Below are 12239 nucleotides of genomic sequence, written 5' to 3'. Positions count from 1 at the left end.
CCCAGCAACTAGAACATGGCCTGGCATAAAATATACACCCAATAAATATTTTTAAACTAATTGGTTGAATGGTTTCCATGGATCCTTCACAACCATACTGGATTATTTTCTAACCTCTTTTTGGATTGAGGTTGATGCAATTCTATATTCTACCCATATTTTTCTTGAGTGGAAGGAACACATTCTTTTACATCACCTATTGGTTTTGGCATATCTTATAACTTTTATCTGACTCTCACCGAGCTTAGCCTTCCTCTAGAACTACAACACAAAGTTCACGGCAGTGACAGACAGGGGGAGGCTGAGGCAGAGTCCCAGAGTTGTCCAACCTTTATAGGTTGGGAACCAGAGGAGAAACCAACCAGCCTGATAGGAAAAAAGCTAGGAAACAGAGTGTAACAGAAATCAAGAAAAGTTGAGTGCTTCTAGAGGGAGGAGATCATCAACTGAGATGAATGCTTCTAAGCAGTTACGTGAGGATCAGAGCACACAGATAACCCCTGTATTTGGGAATATGGAGGATGCTGGTAATCCTGACAAGCACAATTGTAATGAAGTGGTGGAGGTGGAAATCCAGGGTACGTCCTTATGTCCAACGACCTCCTCACTTGGCATGCTTCACCTGAGCCAACCTTCTGTTCTCATTGCTTTGACTACATTGCTGATTTCTCAATCCCATGTCCAGCTTCAGCTTGCTTCTTCAGTTTCTGGAGAACGCAAGCAGTGTGTCTAAAGTTCCTGTTAGACATCTATACCTAGATATTCCTTAGGTACTCAAACTAACAAACACCCAAATTCACTACCAATCCTCCCACCATTTGTCCCTCCTTCCTGTATTCCCTACTTTAGGAAACGTCATCATCATCCAACCCAGCATTTAAAGCTAAAATCCTCTTAACATCCTAGATCCTCTCTCTCTCACACTGCTCACAATTCATAAAGCCCCACACTCATGCTGATTCTACCTCTTAAATCTTTCATATTCTCTATACCTATTGTTTTGCAATAAAGCCATTATTTCTTGACAGAACTGTCACTGCTTCAACATAAATACTGTACCAAGCACACCACAGGTGCTCAATCAGATACTTGTTGATTCACTCAAGGAGCTCATATGGCCCTATTATGAATTGCTCAGATATATGGTTATAAAATCCATTTTTAACCTTAATAACCATTATTGAATTTTTAAAAAGACAAACTGAATACTCTGGGGCTGAGATACTATGAATAATAATACCATAAATAAAAAGATCTCAAAATACCAACTGGGTTTGAGCATCCCCTGGGAGACTATAGTCATGAACACTGTAGAGTTCCGACTGCCACTCACTGGAATTACTCTCACTGACCATTGCTTTCCATAGTCCCTTCTTGTCCACTCAACCTTCTTCAACAACATATTTTCCCTTCAGAACGTACTCTACATGGTCTAAAAGCCATAACTCCAACGAAGGAACCTGAGCATTGCTAACAAGCAGACAAAATACATAACGTAGATTATTAGTTTCTCTTTGTCAGAGGCAAGGACCCAATGAGACGTTCATCTTGAACAAGAAGTGGTAAGTCATGACTGGGAGAACACCGGCAAGGGCAAGTGATGATGCGAGCCTCAGCCTCAGAGTTCCTCATCTCTTCTGCAATTTTCTGAGACCCAGCAATATAATCTTGACCTTGATAACCTCCAAAGGGTCTTGCCAGGAGAGGACAGAAAAGACCTCAAGAAGTATTTTGGCCCCAAAACGTTTTTGAATCAAGTTAGAGAAAGTTATGAAACTCACAGTTGTCATACTTGACTTGCATCCAGAAACACAACTCAAATGAAGCATGTAGCCTAAATGGTTGATGGTTTTCAGCTGGATGTACTTTCCAGCCACCTAAAATGAAAAATCTTTCTCTAATCTCATTCTAATAAAAATCTTTGACCTGGCCAAAAAAAAAAAAAAGCCCTATATACCTTTATGGCAAAGTAAGAAGAGCGGGTAGATAACAGAAAATAGAATGACTTTACACAGTGTTGTACTTTTAATCCCTGATATGTATAGATTAAACACCGTTTGGAAGGCCAAAACCTGGAAAGAATCTGCTTCAGCATACCTGACCCATCATGCACACAAAATGAATCATCTTTTATCTAGCTCATACCACAAGAGAGTTTTACTTTTAGCTGAACAAACTTCCCAAAGGGACATCTAGTCATGCTATTTAGAATCCCAAAGGGCTGGCCTCGAGAGTAGGGTATCCCGATCTCTCTCTCCTAGTGGATTGAATGATATGGAGACCCCTCTTGAGACACTAAGGATGTTTATTTACTCAGGAAATAAATCCATATTCTTTTTGTCCAAGAGGCAATAATCGTTCTCAATTCTTAAGGCCCAGGTTTCCCTAACTCCTCCTCCCTCCCTCTAGGCTCACATTATACTCTGTATTCTCATAGTATTTGGTTCATGTTGCTAATGTTCTACTTACTACATTGCACTAGAGCCAAAGTGCATACTGAATGTCTGTCTTCCCCATTACATATTAACTCGAAATCATTCTTTATTCAACTTTGTATCATCGTGCCTGATACATAGTATGTTTGTGAAATGTGTAAATCAATGGATAAAATTAATCATGGCTGGTCTCAAGCAAATTGAATACATCCATTAAAATAGTCCAGAATCATTAGGTTAGATTAATGGAAAATATGAAGGTTTTAGTCTCATTTTTTTTGAGGTAGATTCTCTATTCATCTACCCATATTCTAATCAATAATTCTCTAATGTGTTTCAGAAAGATTTGAAGAAGATATTCCTTGTCTTAGACTTTGAAAAGCATCCTGGAAAAATAACAGATGCAGAGATGTTCATTTTTTAAAAATAAAATTTTAAATGAGATATACACGCTTACATGCTGACTGCTCTCTGGGAGTAAGAACGAAAACCACACATTGTCTGAATTATTCTATTTAAATAAGGAAAAAGAAAGATAACACTGCTTGAAAGCTTCTGGAACCAGGAGTCTTGACTCAGCTACACTCCCTTATAACAACCCTCTCACCAGTCCACAAAATTGGAGTGTTCCTCTCAAAATCAAGCAACCTATGCAGTTATATCTGGGTAGCAAGACACAGGAGAGGGTCATTTTCAACAGAAAGAGTAATTAAAATCCTGCATTCAATCATCAATGAAAATGTGTAATAAAATGAACCCAACTTTTGTCTTCTTTTTACTCATAAGGAATCATGCAAAGAGCTAACATAAGAAAGAAGGATACAAAATATCATAATGATTTAAATAGCTAAAAAAACAACAACTCCTCACAGGCTAGAGAAGGAAATAATTTTCTATCCTCATTAATCAAAAAGTTGGCCCAACCCTCATATTTCCGGCAAACTTCTATTATCTGTAGTCCAGTTATAGACACATACAGATGTATACTTAATTTTCTTCTCTATTTTTTCTGATCTTTAAAGTAATCCTTGCAAATAATTCAATCAATCAAATGTATAAGGGAGAATGTGTAATTTCCACATTATTCTAACCTCCTAGAGATTATTGGTGGTCAGTTCTTCAACTTTTTTTGCATATACTACTTTATATGCATCTTTTTTCCTCTCTTTTTTAAAACAGAGGAAATGAATTGCATACAAGAGGGATCACTGTATGCCTATTTATACAGCCAGCTCATCGTTTTTCTGATTTATCACAGACAATGCTCTATGTCATAATAGAGTTCCAATTCTTTTTATTTTTTTATTGTTTGAATTTTATTTATTTTTTTATACAGCAGGTTCTTATTAGTTATCCATTTTATACATATTAGTGTATATATGTCAATCCCAATCTCCCAATTCATCACGCCACCACCCTCTCCCCCTGCCACTTCCCCCCTTGGTGCCCATACATTTGTTCTCTACATCTGTGTCTCAATTTCTGCCCTGCAAACCAGTTCATCTGTACCATTTTTCTAGGTTCCACATATATGCATTAACATACGATATTTATTTTTCTCTTTCTGACTTACTTCACTCTGTATGACAGTCTCTAGATCCATCCACATCTCTACAAATGACCTAATTCCTTCCTTTTTGTGGCTGAGTAATATTCCATTGTATATATGTACCACAACTTCTTTATCCATTCGTCTGTCAATGAGCATTTAGGTTGCTTCCATGACATGGCTATTGTAAATAGTGCAGCAATGGGCATTGTGGTCCATGTGTCTTTCTGAATTATGGTTTTCTCTAGGTATATGCCCAGTAGTGGGATTTGCTGGGTCATATGGTAATTCTATTTTTAGTTTTTTAAGGAACATCCATACTGTTCTCCATAGTGGCTGTATCAATTTACATTCCCACCAACAGTGCAAGAGGGTTCCCTTTTCTCCACACCCTCTCCAGCACTTGTTGTTTGTAGATTTTCTGATGATGCCCATTCTAACCGATGTGAGGTGATACCTCATTGTAGTTTTGATTTGCATTTCTCTAATAATTAGTGATGTTGAGCAGCTTTTCATGTGCTTCTTAGTCATCGGTATGTCTTCTTTGTAGAAATGTCTATTTAGGTCTTCTGCCCATTTTTGGATTGGGTTGTTTGGTTTTTTAATACTGAGCTGCATGAGCAGTTTATATATTTTGGAGATTAATCCTTTGTCCATTGATTCATTTGCAAATATTTTCTCCCATTCTGAGGGTTGTCTTTTTGTCTTGTTTGTAGTTTCCTTTGCTTTGCAAAAGCTTTTCAGTTTCATTAGGTCCCATTTGCTTATTTTTGCTTTTATTTTCATTACTCTAAGAGATGGATCAAAAAATATCTTGCTGTGATTTATGTCAAAGAGTGTTCTGCCTATGTTTTCCTCTAAGAGTTTTATAATGCCCAGTCTTACATTTAGGTCTCTAATCCATTTTGAGTTTATTTTTGTGTATGTTGTCAGGGAGTGTTCTAATTTCATTCTTTTACATGTAGCTGCCCAGTTTTCCCAGCACCACTTATTGAAGAGACTGTCTTCTCTCCATTGTATATCCTTGCCTCCTTTGTCATAGATTAGTTGACCATAGGTGCATGGGTTTATCTCCGAGCTTTCTTTCCTGTTTAATTGATTTATATTTCTGCTTTTGTGCCAGTACCATACTGTTTTCATTACTATAGTATAACCTTTGTAGTATAGTCTGAAGTCAGGGAGTCTGATTCCTCCAGCTCCATGTTTTTCCCTCAAGACTGCTTTAGCTATTCAGGGTCTTTTGTGTCTCCATACAAATTTTAAGATTTTTTGTTCTAGTTCTGTAAAAAATGCCATTGGTAATTTGATAGGGATTGCATGGAACCTGTAGATTGCTTTGGGTAGTATAGTCATTTTCACAATGTTGATTCTTCCAATCCAAGAACATGGTATATCTCTCCATCTGTTGGTACCATTAATTTTTTTTCATCAGTGTCTTATACTTTTCTACATACAGGTCTTTTGTCTCCCTAGGCAGGTTTATTCCTAGATATTTTATTCTTTTTGTTGCAGTGGTAAATGGGAGTGCTTCATTAATTTCTCTTTCAGATTTTTCATCATTAGTGTATAGGAATGCAAGAGATTTCTGTGCATTAATTTTGTATCCTGCAACTTTACCAAATTCATTGATTAGCTCTAGTAGTTGTCTGGTGGCATCTTTAGGATTCTCTATGTATAGTATCATGTCATCTGCAAACAGTGACAGTTTTACTTCTTCTTTTCCAATTTATATTCCCTTTATTTCTTTTTCTTCTCTGATTGCCATGGCTAGGACTTCCAAAGCTATGTTGAATAATAGTGGTGAGAGTGGACATCCTTGTCTTGTTCCTGATCTTAGAGGAAATGCTTTCAGTTTTTCACCACTGAGAATGATATTTGCTGTGGGTTTGTCATATATGGCCTTTATTATGTTGAGGTAGGTTCCCTCTATGCCCACTTTCTGGAGAGTGTTTATCATAACTGGATGTTGAATTTTGTCAAAAGCTTTTCCTGTATCTACTGATATGATCATATGGTTTTTATTCTTCAATTTGTTAATTTGGTGTATCACATTGATTGATTTGTGTATATTGAAGAATCCTTGCATCCCTGGGATAAATCCCACTTGATAATGGTGTATGATCCTTTTAATGTGTTGTTGGATTCTGTTTGCTAGTATTTTGTTGAGGATTTTTGCATCTACATTCATCAGTGATGTTGGTCTGTAATTTCCTTTTTTTGTAGTATCTTTGTCTGGTTTTGGTATTAGCATGATGGTGGCCTCATAAAATGAGTTTGGGAGTGTTCCTTCCTCTGCAATTTTTGGAAGAGTTTGAGAAGGATGGGTGTTAGCTCTTCTCTAAATGTTTGCTAGAATTCACCTGTGAAGCCATCTGGTCCTGGACTTTTGTTTGTTGGAAGATTTATAATCACAGTTTCAATTTCATTACTTGTGATGGGTCTGTTCATATTTTCTGTTTCTTCCTGGTTCAGTGCTGGAGGGTTACACTTCTCTAAGAACTTGTCCATTTCTTCCAGGTTGTCCATTTTACTGGCATGGAGTTGCTTGTAGTAGTCTCTTAGGATGCTTTGTTTTCCTGCAGTGTCTGTTGTAACCTCCTTTTTCATTTATACTTTTATTGATTTGAGTCCTCTCTCTCTTTTTCTTGATGAGTCTGGCTAATGGTTTATCAGTTTTGTTTATCTTCTCAAAGAACCAGTTTTTACTTTTACTGATCTTTGCTATTGTTTTCTTTGTTTCTATTTCATTTATTTCTGCTCTGATCTTTATGATTTCTTTCCTTCTACTAACTTTGGGTTTTGCTTGTTCTTCTTTCTCTAGTTCCTTTAGGTGTAAGGTTAGATTGTTTATTTGAGATTTTTGTTTCTTGAGGTAGGCTTGTATTGCTATCAACTTCCCTCTTAGAACTGCTTTTACTGCATCCCATAGGTTTTGGATAGTTGTGTTTTCATTGTCATTTGTCTCTAGGTATTTCTGGATTTCCTCTTTGATTTCTTCAGTGCTCTTGGTTATTTAGTAATGTATTGTTTATCCTCCATGTGGTTATGCTTTTTGTTTTTCTTCCCCTCTAATTGATTTCTAATCTCATAGCATTGTGGTCAGAAAAGATGCTTGATATGATTTCAATATTCTTAAATTTACTGAGGCTTGAATTGTGACCCAAGATGTGATCAATCCTGGAGAATGTCCCATGCACACTCGAGAAGAAAGTGTAATCTGCTGTTTTGGGATGGAATGTCCTGTAAATATCAATTAAACCTATCTGGTCTATTGTGTCATTTAAAGTTTGTGTTTCCTTATTAATTTTCTGTTTGGATGATCTGTCCATTGGTGTAAGTGACGTGTTAAAGTCTCCCACTATTATTGTGTATTACTGTCGATTTCCTCTTTTATAGCTGTTAGCAGTTGCCTCATGTATTGAGGTGCTCCTATGTTGGGTGCATATATATTTATAATTGTTATATCTTCTTCTATAATTGATCCCTTGATCATTATGTAGTGTCCTTCCTTGTCTCTTGTCACATTCTTTATTTTAAAGTCTATTTTATCTGATATGAGTATTGCTACTCCAGCTTTCTTTTGATTTCCATTTGCATGGAATATCTTCTTCCATCCCCTCACTTTCAGTCTGTATGTATCCCTAGGTCTGAAGTGGGTCCCTTGTAGACAGCACATATATGGGTCTTGTTTTGGTGCCCATTCAGCGAGCCTGTGTCTTTTGGTTGGAGCATTTAATCCATTCACGTTTAAGGTAATTATTGATATGTATGTTCCTACTACCATTTTCTTAATCGTTATGGATTTGTTTTTGTAGGTCCTTTTCTTCTCTTGTGTTTCCCACTTAGAGAAGTTCATTTAGCATTTGTTGTAGAGCTGGTTTGGTGGTGCTGAATTCTCTTAGCTGTTGCTTGTCTGTAAAGCTTTTGATTTCTCCATCAAATCTAAATGGGATCCTTGCAGGGTAGAGTAATCTTGGTTGTAGGTTCTTCCCTTTCATCGCTTTAAATATGTCATGCCACTCCCTTCTGGCTTGTAGAGTTTCTGCTGAGAAATGAGCTGTTAACCTTATGGGAATTCCTTTGTATGTTATTTGTCATTTTTCCCTTGTTGTTTTCAATAATTTTTCTTTGTCTTTAATTTTTGTCAGTTTGATTACTATGTGTCTTGGCATGTTTCTCCTTGGGTTTATCCTGCCTCGGACTCTCTGAGCTTCCTGGACTTGGGTGGCTATTTCCTTTCCCAGGTTAGGGAAGTTTTCAACTATAATCTCTTCAAATGTTTTCTTGGGTCATTTCTCTCTCTCTTCTCCTTCTGGGACCCCTATAATGTGAATGTTCTTGTGTTTAATGTTGTCCCAGAGGTCTCTTAGGCTGTCTAATTTCTTTTCATTCTTTTTTCTTTATTCTGTTCCACGGCAGTGGTTTCCACTGTTCTGTCTTCCAAGTCACTTATCTGTTCTTCTGCCTCAGTTGTTCTGCTATTGATTCCTTCTAGTGTAGTTTTCATTTCAGTAATTGTATTATTCATCCCTGTTTGTTTGTTCTTTAATTCTTCTAGGTTTTTGTTCTTTAATTCTTCTAGGTCTTTGTTAAACATTTCTTGCATCTTCTCAGTCTTTGCCTCCATTCTTTTTCCGAGATCCTGGATTATCCTCACTATCATTATTCTGAATTCTTTTTCTGGACCTTTTCATCTTGTCTATCTTTCTGTGAATGTGGTTTTTGTTCCACAGGCTGTAGGATTGTAGTTCTTCTTGCTTCTGCTGTCTGCCCTCTCCAAGTTCTGATTCTTTTTAATATCAGTACAGAATTTCACTGTATAACCCTCCTAAAATTTAAGTAGTCTCTAACTGGTGGCTGATACATGGTGAATTTTAAACTATATAGAATTTAGACTTTTAGAGCTATAAAGACCTTATGGAGTACCTTACAGAGTCCAAAAGTGTCACTCTATAGATAAAAGTACAGAAGCCCCAAGATACTGAAGTATGTTAATAAAGAAGACTGCAACTTTGCTTGGTAGCAGACAGGGGAACGTAAACTATAATTTTTCCCACTATTTAAAAGTTGAGAGCTCAAACTCTAGAGCCAGACTTCTGGGTTTGACTCCCAGCTCCATTACTTACTAGCTGAGTTACTAGTTATGTCAAATCACATAACCTCTCTGGGACTCAGTTTCCTTATCTCAATAATGTGACAATAATATAGCTGTTGTCAAGAAGAAATTGGTTATAATATAAAATGCTTAAAATACTACCTTGGCAATAAAGCAATAAGTGCTAATTATTACTGTTACTGGCTGAATGTTTATTCCCACCCCCTCCAAATTCAGATGTTGAAATGCTAAGCCCTCATATGATAGTATTAGGAGGTGGGACCTGGGGGAGGTGATTAGGTCAAGGGTGGAACCCTCAAGAATGGGATTAGTGCCCTTATAAAAGAGATGGCACAGAACTCTCGTCATGTCCACCATGTGTCTATGAACTACGAACCAGGCCCTCACCAGACACTGAATCTCCCAGAACCTTCATCATCTTGAACTTCCCAGCCTCCAGAACTATGAAAAATAAATGTGTTTTATTTAAGCCACCCAGTCTGTGGTACTTCATTATAGCAGCCGGAACTAGGACAATTATAACTGTAGCTATTAATATTATATCATGCTACTTCAAGCTTACTTTATTAAACAATTAAGATTTCTGTTCTTGGCATAAGCAAAATAGAAAACACAAATTTTGGTTGTTATTTAAGATTTTGGTATTTATACAGTCACGCTATTTCTTTTTTATTCTTTATTAAAATATAAAATTATGTAATGGCTGCAGGGAGATATATTGAATTATGACTTATGAAGGATTTAAGTATATCCAACTGAAACAGAACTCTCAACAGAAATGTGAACACTTACTTATGTTAGAGTTATTGGTTACCTATCTAAACCTCCTTGGAATGAGGAATGGAGGAAGAAAAGGAAATCAAAATCATCAGTCCTACTATATTTTCACTCATGTGAATTTTACAATAAAGGGTGAAAACTTTAAACTCCACAGAACATACCAGTGGATATGTACTGATTCTCAAGCAGAAAAAACACCTGCTCCAGGTGGTGGGCTAATATTGGAGGGAAACAAATGTGTTGGCTTCAGTTCTCTGTGACTTGTAAGATTTGCACTTCCTTTAATATTGGTGGTGTTATTGGTTTTCTGATGTTTTATTCTTTCTTTCTTTATTTTTTTACTTAAAACACATCAGACTGAAGTGTATTAGCAGAGCCCAGATTGTTTGAACACCTTTCAACAGCAAGAACAAAATGTTACATACCTTTGAGGTAGAGCCTAATAACCTACCCAGAGAAACAGAGAGCTCTGAGAGTACTCCAAACCATGGTATCCCAGCCCTCATTTCGATGCAGCTCCCTTTCAATATCTCAACTGGTTAGTGGTGACATTTTTCTTTATTGTTCAAAATCATGAATTCTTAGGTCATAGGATACTCTGCACTTTCATATGATCCAAGAGCTTTTTTAAGCAGAATTCATTAAAAAACTTACAGTATGTAGCTCACCAGAATGGCCCAAGAGAAGTTAGCAGGCGGTACACAACTTACTTGTTGAAGTTAAAATGGGCAGAGTATTTTGGCTGGCCCAAGACTAAAACTGAGGAGGACAAGTATATCTGAGTACATATTGAAAAGAACTCAGTTCCTTTTCTTAGACTTGAACTCACTCCTGTTCAATTTAAAATCATTTTATCTTCTTAAAATTTAAATTTGAATCTTTAAGAATAGGGGGACATTTTCATAACTCCTTTTCCAAAGAAATCTTTGGCAGTAAAAAGTCAAGCAGTACTCAGGTCAAAGGTTAAAATATCACAGACAACACTTCGTTCTCAGCTCTATATCCCTCAATCAGGTAAACAAGCTTCAACTGTTAGAATTATGTAGTTTGAATTCCAAAGACAAAGAAGTTAAACATTCTTTTGAAATCATAGGAATTTCCACTTTGAATACAGATGAACAAAGAAATAAAAACAAAGTAGTTGATTACCATACTGCTGGCCTCGCTTTGCAGTGTGTAAACTCTCTAAAAGATTTTTAAAATTTATTTTTATTAAGTTTTTTTTAATGATAGAAAATGAAAAGAAAACAAGCACAAAATTGGAGAGGATCATGCCTGGGTCTCACCCCATCCCAGTCTCCAATAACTGAATCCAGTTTGTGCTCCAGAGAGTAGCAAACAGAAGAAGTAACTAGGGCAGATCATTCCTAGGTCCTCAGCCGATTCCCTTCAGATGACTAATTCCTTCTTACCTCTCTATACGTTAATGTACATGGAGCAAATTTAACTAAATCCCATCTTTGCCTCACTCTGAAATACCACTCTGAAAATCTGCTGATGGAAGAATCAGGAATTGGAAGTGTAAGACAGGAGGAAAAGTAGAGGAAACGCTAATCTGCGATTCATGGTAGAAAGGCAGTACAAACTTGCCTGGGTGTTCTCCAGGTAATGAGAAACAGCTCATGAATGCCAAGGAAAGAACTTTAAATGACTGCTCTTTTAACACGCTTTTCAGGTAAATGTCTTCAGGCCGGTGTCACAGAAAAGCCCCTGAGTGGGAGGGGTTCCCCCTGCTTCATGATCACACTAGCTCTGAGCATAATTGAAACTAATCCTTTTACCTACCTACATTTCTTACAAGCAATCCATCTAGAGTTAGTACATAAAAAAGGTCTGGATGTTTTGCACCAACAAGATTCAATCAGGACTTCAACGTTGGGGGTCAGGGGATGCAAGTCCAAACAACAGCAGCTCATTCACTTATTTAAAACATTCAGCTATTTTCAAAGGCTTAGAACACACAGAGCATAATGGCGTATGAAAATGACAGGCCCTCATCAGAGGCACTGCCTCCAAATTTGCTTACGTGGAGCTTTGAGAGACAGCCAAGACATGAAAACCCTAGAGAAGGAAAAACTTATGTCATGACTTACATTAAGAAACAGGCTGTAGAAACAACAAGTGTTTACAAACCGATTTAGGGTGCTCAAAATTACACGAGAAAAGCTACAGAAAGATCCTCTCTCTCAAAAAGTAGTTGATACAATTATACACCAACTCCCTAAAAGGGTTTCCTGTAACAGAGTTGGGGAGAGGTCAGTGTTGCTCTGTCCTCACGTCATTAGGTGCCACAGAAAATACGTTTCGCTTTTGCAATAAGCACATCAACTGTTCACGACAAACTTTTTATGCAGTTTTA

At 37.0% G+C, this 12239-nt stretch overlaps 1 protein-coding gene and 1 pseudogene across 1 annotated transcript in view; one reads left to right on the top strand and one right to left on the bottom strand.

Moving 5' to 3' along the window:
- Positions 1 to 12239, bottom strand: part of ARL15 (ADP ribosylation factor like GTPase 15) — a 421917-nt gene that overhangs the window by 299487 nt on the left and 110191 nt on the right. The gene's annotated exons all lie outside the window — the stretch shown is intronic.
- Positions 452 to 12239, top strand: part of LOC116750534 — a 99442-nt pseudogene continuing 87654 nt past the window's right edge.

This window comes from Phocoena sinus, chromosome 3 (genome assembly GCF_008692025.1).
Source record: "Phocoena sinus isolate mPhoSin1 chromosome 3, mPhoSin1.pri, whole genome shotgun sequence".
Classification (NCBI taxonomy): Eukaryota; Metazoa; Chordata; class Mammalia; order Artiodactyla; family Phocoenidae; genus Phocoena; species Phocoena sinus.
Note: the sequence above shows the minus strand (reverse complement) of the source record. Positions and strands in the feature narration are given on the sequence as shown.